This window comes from Gadus chalcogrammus, chromosome 10 (assembly GCF_026213295.1).
Source record: "Gadus chalcogrammus isolate NIFS_2021 chromosome 10, NIFS_Gcha_1.0, whole genome shotgun sequence".
Classification (NCBI taxonomy): domain Eukaryota; kingdom Metazoa; phylum Chordata; class Actinopteri; order Gadiformes; family Gadidae; genus Gadus; species Gadus chalcogrammus.
Window position 1 is genome coordinate 5,320,819 of NC_079421.1, and position 10,000 is coordinate 5,330,818.

A 10,000-nucleotide genomic window follows, 5' to 3' on the forward strand; every position below is an offset into this window, starting at 1 on the left:
TAGAGTCTCTACACATGGCCAGCTTAGTCCATGGACTGGACGCTGAGTATACTGCAGTGTGGAGCAAATAGTACATTCCCTACCGTTGTATGCAGTATTTTATTTGTAAGATTGACTTTTGCATTTTTATTTTTTTGCATTCTGTCTGTCTCACAGACCTTCCTGTTTGTGAGATAGAAAGGAAGGTTTGGAAGATAGAGAGGAGGACATGCAGCGAAGGACCTGCTCATGTTCTAGATATGAATGAACCGACAATTAGTCAGGTTGAATGCCATTTGTGCACGAGTGACCTAGTTTGTGCATTTTAATTAATCTCAGGGTTTTGCTGTTACTATTCGACAAATCACCAAATCAATCTTCATTGGCCCTATCTGACAACTAGAAGAAAACGGTCCAACTTCGCTTTCTGGTAACGAAGACATTCTAGATGATTAGGAGGGACGTCCTGCCAGGAGATGTTCCAGGCAGCACACTTTTCCGGACAAAATATGCACTGCTAAACCCTAAAAGCAAACAGCCTTTTCATTTGGCTTCACCTCTTTGAACACACGGTTTTACATCCCATAATTAGTCTAATTAGTCCTGCAGTTTCCTAATTGCGTCAGGCAACTTAAGCTTTGCTTTTTGTAATTGTTTTTATGGTTGTCGGAGATTACCTCATAGCAACCAAGAGCAATCTGATGCATAGAACAAGGAAGGCATAGGGGAGGGGCTGTGATGTACCACAGCAAAACAGAAGTCGTATAACATCACCGTATCTACGCGGCACTGTTGCCATGCATCAATGACTCCATGAATGTAGCAGCGATATCCCCCAGTGTCCAAACCTATCTCAGGCACAACCATCTCCCCAGTGTTTGTGATGTGATAGATGAAGCCTCCACAAGGAGAGAAGGCCATCCTCCTTGTGGAGTATCAGGGTATCTCCACAAGGAGGTATCAACGCCCTCCCCCTCCACCACACACACACCGGGAGATGTGATTGATAACCTGTATTACCCTGGCACCTGCTGCTTGATTGGCATGGGGGGGGAACACCTGCCAGCCATGTGACCACAAGCCAGGCCGCCAGCCAGTGAAGCGTGTAGAACCTACCCAGTCGAGGAAGGACTGGGAAAACCTCTAGACTTTATGGTAAGCGTCCTTTTTCCGAACGGATGGCCATGAAGAGGAAACAAAGCTAAAGAGATTAATGTTGGGGGAGAGACTGCTGTGTGTGCCACGTAAAGTATCTCCCTGTGGGAGTGCGTGTGGAGGACTGCTGGTTGAAGAAGCCTCCCCTGTCGGAGTCTGATTGGACTCTTGGTGGGTCTTCACACCTGTTGCACCTTGAGTAATCAATGTGTAACAGGTTAAACCGAACACAGGGAACAGGGTTTGAATCCTCCCAGGGCTTCAGGGTTGTCCAGGATCCTGATACCCCTGATACCCCTGATACCCCTGATACACCAGATACCTCTGATACCCCGGATACCCCTAATACCCCAGATGCCCCTGACTCCTTCTGGAGGTTCTTGGGCGTACTGCAGATGGACAAGAACTGGCCTGTCTAGGCCTACGACATATCCTCCCCCAAGTGTTGACTCAACCTAACACTCTTGGCACTGTGTATATGGTGATCCTTTCGTAAGGGGCACTCTTCGTTGGCGGGCATCAACCAAGCTCCAATGGGATCGCGACCCATCTTTAAGAACTGCTGCTTTAAACTGCAGGGTAAGCGGTGTTCTGCTTTGATGTGGAAGCCCTGTAAGCTCCAGGACCGATGGATTGACTCTCGTTATCTTATTGTAGCCCGACTATTCTAGCAGGGGTGAACCTCCTACAGAATAGGTAATACCTTAGCTGATGAATGGGTAATTTAATACCTTGGCATTCCTTCTCAAAAGTATGATAATTTCCTCATATTTCAGTCACTTCATAATGTGATCTAGGTAGGCAGCATCATACTCCTCATACTCTACAAGGGGTTTCAGCATAATACCGATCAACTTGAACGTAGGGGGCCCCATGCATTCAAAGGGCAGGACTTTGTAGGACCTGGAGAGGTGTTTAAGGGAGCGAAGGAGGAACATTAGCGGACATTCATAATGCCGATTTTTAGTCCTTTACTCAGACTAAAGGACTCCAAAGTGTATCCTTACCCTACGCTGACTAGCCCCTCCGCTCTTCCACTGAATACCACCCATAACCCCTGGTGGGTTACCTGCACTCTTACTTATATACACACCCACGCACACGCACACACACACGCACACACACACACACACACACACACACACACACACGCACGCACGCGCACGCACGCACACACACACACACGCACACACACACACACACACTCACACGCACGCACGCACGCGCACGCACGCACACACACGCACACGCACGCACACGCACGCAGTCGCTCAATGAGAAATCCGAGTTTATCAGATGATCGCAATTAATTATCTTTGTGGGTTCTGTAACTGGAACATTGCAAACCTCTGCGGTCCATCTGCTGCCAACTAAACACCAATTAGACAGGAAGTCACCTGCTTGGACCGGAGCAGAGGCAACATCGCCCCGCACATCGCACTCCCCTGACAGCCAGAGCGGCGTTTTGGGGTTCTCTCCAGCGTAATCCGGAGCCAATGACAGCAGAGTGTCATTTGCTGCTCTATTTAACCGGGAATCGTACCAGGAGGAGGCACTTGTGTCATCTTGTGTGTGCGTTTACGTGTGTGTGTCTGTGTGTCTGTGTGTCTATGTGTGTGTGTGTGTGTGTGTGTGTGTGTGTGCGTGTGTGTGTGTGTGTGTGTGTGAGAGAGAGAGTTCTTTGTTTTTTTACCGACCCAAAGTGTAATTTCTATTGGGATCAAATTGGTCCCTGGATCCAAATATTTTGCATCAATTCACACACACTCCCAGAACGCACACCCACTCAATTTACACGCAATCCTCTGGCGTCCAACTTTGGGATTGTCTTTATAACCATGTCACAGCTGGCCAAAGTTTACTTTCAAATTTTTAAGTCCATCTTTCAGTTTGTATTTTCTTTTTCAAAAACATTTTATTCTTACTTATGTTTAAACATCTAAATTTTTTATACGACAATTGGATTTGATGTGATCAATTATCAGTGTCCCATTTCTGTATGATAATCTATAATAATAATTGTGTTTGATTACAGTTGTGCGTTAAACATAAATTCATGACACTTTTCAATGATGAAAGATTCTCTGTACAGGGTTTTATTTCCCCAGCCTACCTGGGACCCCCCCAAAGGAGAGGATCTCCTCTCTGGGGGGATGAATGCAGAAAGATATTACATGCGTTGATCCACATAAGCAACATACCAGCGCTTCATTTACATGTAACCAAAGATGGATTTATTTTCTCCTAACAATCAAAAGAACACTCTAAAAATAGAGTGCTGGAAAGCATGGCCCCATTGAATATCAGTGGGAATATCCACAACTTGATACAAAGCAGAGACTTTGAAGTATTATTCATATCCCGCCAAAATGTATTTATCAAAAGAGCATCAGCATTGAGTTTCTGGTCCCACATAGACAATCCTGTGAGGGGGGTAAGAACCCTAATGTTCTGGCCTTCATTAAATCCCATGAGTCTGTTACAGAGAACATAATGCTTGAATTCAAGTGATGTACTTGATTCAATATCTTGTAATAATGTTCATTTTTGTCTTTCCTAAATACATTTTTAAATGGATCAATTTCATTTCAGATGAGGACCTTTCCTCAAACTTTGCCCTCAACATATTACATGACATAATCTAATAATCTAATAAAACATAATCTAATCTAATAAAGTGAATCAGACTGTATCGTACCAAACTGGCCTACTGAAATGTGTGTCTGGGCCGTTCAGTTTTGTGGGGAAACCAAGCAGGTAAGAATGTATTCAAACACATGTATGAAATATATTAACAAATCTATGAATGAAACAAGACCCAAAGCCCCTTAAAATACAGGACATTCAAAAACGCTTGTGTGCTCAAATAGGCTAGTACAGTGTTACAACATCAATGCTAATCTTGTCTTTTCACATATTTTCTTACCTATTTAATATGAACTTATATCCTGATTCTAGACTGTGCCACTTTCTCACACCTCTGTTGCAGATAGGCCCTTTGGTGAGCCCACAACAGGCCTAGCCTACATATACTCATCAACCCCTCCTGGCTCCATCCCCCATGATATAGCATCATGATGTAAGTGGAGGGTGGTGGAGGTTAATATCCATCCTTCCAACGGTGGTCCCAGGAATATATGGCATAGACTGAGCAGAGACAAGCATGTGGACAGGGGAAGAGGCTACTGTCATCTACAAGGGGATGCAGGTGAGATTCAAGAGTTCTAGAGAGAGAAAACGAGAGCAACATTTTGAAACCACAAACGAATCCCCTGTTTCTCTACATTTCTCTGCCATTTATGACGGTTGCATTACACACACACACACCTCTGATTGACAGGCTAAATGCCTGATTGGTCAGAAAATGTGCTGTCTAAAATCTAAATTAGCTCACACAGAGGCAGGTGAAAAAATATATAATCAGAGCACATTTCACTCACTAATAGCTGATGTATGGCTGTGCCATTTAATGAATTAGACTCAAATGATATCTCTTTAGTCTTACCTACTGCACCTTTAAAGTCGTTTGACCAGTTTGTTAAGGCCCCAGGTTAATTGTTGACATCGTCTGGGGGTAAATAAGCCATGATTGTAGTTTAACTCACCCTGTCGTTGTAGACGCATGCTGAAACTGGGCAGTTGTTGTTCAATTTACTTCCAACACACAGCAGCTCCCATAGCCCTTGTTTGTCCAACTCAGGTTTTCAAATAAACTGCTCAGGCTAGGTCGCCGACGAGCAAACAAATCCACAAGTTTTTAATCTGTGTTTCCACTGTGCATCCTCTTAGACTTAGAGACAGAGATTCACAGTTAGAATCCTGCGAAGCCAGTGTCTGTGTGGCAGTCTGATCATTCAGAACTCAGAGTGCAGAGCAAACATTCAATAGGTCGCGAGGGTGATGTAGGAGGGGGGGCGATTCTAGGGAGTGTGGGGGCCCTAGGCAGAGGATTGTTGACGGGGGGGGGGGGGGTATGGAGCGATTGTTGACGGGGGGGGGGGGGGGGGGGGGGGGTATGGAGCGATTGTTGACAGGGGGGGGGGGGGTATGGAGCGATTGTTGGCGGGGGGGGAGGGGGGGGGGGGGGGGGGGGTATGGAGCGATTGTTGACGGGGGGGGGGGGTATGGAGCGTTTTTTTTTTTTTTTTTTTTTTGGCTCTAGGGGGCCCCCTAGTAGTGGCCCGGGGCCCCAAGCAATGGGATGCAGCGCCTCTGGAAACCGATTGGAACCTAGCACAAGCATGCAGTCTTTTCCCGGTACCAGTCAGGTCTGCCACATGGGCCAGTAGTGTAATTAGACTCACAAAATAATGGAATTGGTTTATTTTTAATGGGAAGCGGGTGGATTGGGTTTGCAATTTCACTGGCAATCAGCGAGTGAAGGGGAATGTGCTGCTTCTTGACTCTGTGGCTCTTTATGTTTGTATTAACGGGTGAATGCCGAGCAGGCTTTAATGTCAGCAACAGTAATTCCATGATAATTAAAGTCAGAAAGTCAGAAGTGAAAAATGATTCAAATAATTGTTGCACCTGATTAACAGCTACAGTGAGAGAAGACAGAGTCACTACTGAGGCAAATACTCACATGTAGCTCTACGTTCCAGCCCCACATTATGAATGGCCATTGAACGAATGACAAAAGGATAATAGGCGCTTTCACCTTGCCACACAAGTTCTCTCCATTTAATGATGGCGCCTTCTCCCTCGAAAGATAACGTTAACTGTTATTAAGTGAAAGCAATGGACTCGAGCCGCTCTATCACCATGGGTTCAGATCCCCTGGCAGAGTGTCCAGGCATTGGGCATCACGCTCTTATGCTGAGCTACAGGGCTGTGTTGGAAGCAATATGTGTCTGTGGTTGACGTCCAGGAATTATTGGTTATTATGGCGTCTGATGCCAACCTAATTAACCTTAATAATAATCTAAGATGCCATGTGGTGCTTGAAAAGAAGGGGACAGAAATAAATAGATCTTAATCCTCATCATCAACAGCATCTTCATCATCAGCATCTTCTTCTTCATCACCACCACCCCCACCACGCGGTGGCTCTGTAGTGCGGGGAGGTGGAGGTGGTGGATGTGGTGGAGGTGGTGGAGGTGGTTTCTGAGGTGCCTTTGCTCTGTGATAGTGTGGGTGGTGTTTGAGGTGCCTCCACTTTGTGGTAGTACTACCACGTTGGAGGTGGTGTTTTAGCTACGTCTGCTCTGCGTCAGTGGGGGGTTGGAGGTGGTGTTTTTGGTGCCTCGGCGTTGTTAAAGCGAGGGGTGGTGGAGGTGGTGGTGGAGGTTCCATCACTTTGTGGTAGTGGCGGGCGGTGGAGGTGGTGGTGGAGGTTCCATCACTTTGTGGTAGTGGCGGATGGTGGAGGTGGTGGTGGAGGTTCCATCACTTTGTGGTAGTGGCGGGTGGTGGAGGTGGTGGTGGAGGTTCCATCACTTTGTGGTAGTGGCGGGTGGTGGAGGTGGTGGTGGAGGTTCCATCACTTTGTGGTAGTGGCGGGTGGTGGAGGTGGTGGTGGAGGTTCCATCACTTTGTGGTAGTGGCGGGTGGTGGAGGTGGTGGTGGAGGTTCCATCACTTTGTGGTAGTGGCGGGTGGTTGAGGTGGTGGTGGAGGTGCCTCTGCTCTGAGATACGGGGGATGGTACTAGTGGTGGAGCTGGTGTTTGAGGGATTCTCCAGGCCCCTGACCCCATCATAACACCCCTAAAGCGGGGGGCTGGGGGTCCTCAGCGTCCTCCAGCCCTCCTGAAGAGGACTCACGACAACGAGCCTCTCGTCTCTGAAGGGTAAAAATAGATTAGGATTTAATCAGAGGACAATTGCATGCAAATCAGTTTCCCTGGAAGTGCTGCGCCACTCGGGACGGGGACGAGGGGGACTTGGGCCGGCTCCGCTCAGCTGCCATTTCCCCGCTCCCCTGGGACAGAGGGCTGTTGCCTCTTATACTTTTCTCACTCCATTCCCAGAGTCAGGAGACACAGCTCTGTTGTCAGGCACATAAGTCATCTTTAATAACGCCGTGATGGGGCCTAGGATGTGGCTCGGTGGAACATAATTGGTAATTATTGCTCAAGAGTTCTGCTCGATTGGGTATCTTAAAAAAAAAAAGAGGAGAGAAACAGCAATCATTGCAGCATGGGTGCTGTTACAGCCGTCTTTGGTTCTTCATCTCCTTCGGGGAAAAAAACACAAATGCCTTCATTTTTCAGCGGACTTAATGGCATGGATCCTACTAACAGCTTGACCCACAAGGAATCAACTTTGGCTTGGATGATGTTATCGTCACCCACCGTATCTGTGCCTTGAATCCAATGTGTGCAGGAGAGGAAGCAGAAGTAGTTTTCTCCATGCAGTGATGGTGCAGGAGCCATGATTCAGAACACACCGAGAGAGGCGACAAGTCGGGGACGTGTTTCTCAACTCCGACGCCTGAGCGAAAGAGAAGGGAGAAAAAACAGATGGGGGCTCCTTTCATACATCAGCGGTCTGACACTCGGAGGAGAGAAGGTGTGAGGATACGGCGCGGTCGATCTAAAACAGGCGTTCATTAGCACCTCCCGAGGCCTGGAAGAGGCTGGGGGGGGAGACATGTTGGTGCACGGCCCCTGGCTTCCTGATCAGGATAATGACATCACACCAGGATCAGAACAACACCAGCAGAGAGTCAAGCTGGAGGGGGTCGTGGTCGGAGGCATTGTCAGAAGTGAAGCGTAACTTTAATAGAAGCAATTCAACCGACGCGTTGGCGTCAGCGAATAACGATGACTCATAATCACCAAGAATAAGCAATAATAATGTTAATTGATTATTGCTAATGATATGAATATGTTTACTTTAAATTGCGTTATCGTAACCTCAAAACCCTTTTTGAAGTCATAAAGGTAATTAATGTGGATGTAGTATGTAGTTAACATATGAGTTATTTAGAGAGGGGAATAGAGTTATCCGCGTCTTGTGCAGGGCCACTTTTCTTCCACAGCTTCAACCTTTTCAGTGGATGCTGGTACACTAGGATAGACTAAAAGCCTAGCCTTCTGAAAGTGGAGGGATTCCACAGAAGCCTCATTACAGATGTCTAGATGTCTGTTGCGCTCTGGCCTATATCTATCTTCGCGTTGGAAACCTGGCGGCTGGTGGGGGCTCTCTGCCGCTCCTCAGAGAGCGAAGGGCTATTTCCAGAGAGCCTATTTATACGGCGCCTGCCTGAATAGAGAGGCGAAGCGAAGCGAGACCTTCCACACAATCAGGACAGGGATCTGTCGTGGGCCCAAAAGACGTCAATGGATGGATCCCCACCTCCTCTACAGAAGGGGCGGTGGCAAGATGGGGGTCAATGCCGCGTTATCTCGCCAGTGACACCGCCTCACCGGAATCAATCGAGGCAATCAGCCCTTTGTGGCCGCCTGGAGAGCATGTGCACAATGGAGGGAGACGCTGGGGTCAAACCACAGCTCATCCATTTGTGCTCAAGTGCCCTTTGGTGAGGCTGATACATTAGGGCTCTCGTTTTACAGCGCTGAGGGTGGAGTATCCTGGGTGTATCTATTGTAATGTGGGGCGTGAAATTATTTTCCCTGTTTTTGATAACCAGTGTCACTGCTTTGTCAAGTGAACATACTGTCAATGGAGGTTTGTATCGTCAGAGAAATTATCGCATTTTCTGTATCGTGGTTTGTTGCGTTTCATCCACCCACACATCTATCCATCAATTCATACATTCACCCATTCTTCCGTCTATCCATAAATTCACACATTCATTCATCCTTTCGTCCGTCCATCAATTCAAATAATAGTCCATCCATCGAGTCGTCGACTTATCCATCATTCCATTAAACCAGTCAGTTCACCTTCATGTCCACAACACACCTGCAGTGGCTTGGAGGTTCATTGTCTCCTTATTGGACAGAATCCTTCTTGAAACCAGCGTTACATTGACGCGTTAAGGAACATCACTTCCTGGTGAAACTAGTAGGACACACTGCCTTCGCTCAAAGTAGATCCAGACAGAGAATTGAGGTCGCAGCTGTGCTTCTATTGGTTGAGAAGTTATCGCCACCTGCTAAGACTCAATGAGACAATCAATAAGGTTTCTTTGTTTGTCACAAACACAGCTAAGAGGTAGTACTAGGGATGGTAGAAGTAGTAGTCGTAGTAATGGTAGTAGTAGTAGTAGTAATAGTAGTAATAGTTTTTGTAGTAGTAGCAGCAATAGCAGAAGTAATAGAAGTAGTAGTTGTTGTAGGAACAGTAATAGTAGTAGCCCTAGTAGTAGTAGTATATGTCTATGTATATATATTTAAGAAGACTTGAATGAGAACTGATCTGATAATAATAATAGATTCTGAATCATTGTACGTATTGGAAAGGAAAATCACGGCGGGACAAATATGTTCTTTGTGTACATATTCTTCATGCTACTGTCTTCATTAGGAAATGCGCTCACATCAAATGAAACAGTTCACAACCTGGAAGGCCTTAATAGCCGCCTGCTGCAGCAAGGATGAAGATTATGAACCACAAAATGCCATTCCAAACCTGTGTGTGTCTGTGTGTGTCTGTGTATGTTGGAGAGAACACATGGGCGTGTGTGTGTGTGTTTTAATAGAAAAGCTTGTGTGACGTCACCCCTTCTCTACGCCGCGGTTCAGCTGAAGAGCTCAGCAAAGTGTTGGGGCTACATCTGCTACTCCATGGCGCCAGAGCGCCATGGAGACAGCAGGAAGTGTGCCCACTGTGGCGCGTATCCCCCCTAGCCAGCCTTGGGAAGTTAATGAGTGAACTGAAGGGGTCCATCAGCAAACCCAAAACATTTCCTTCAAACCACAGGGACAGCACCAGGCACATGCTGGGCCAATGAGATGA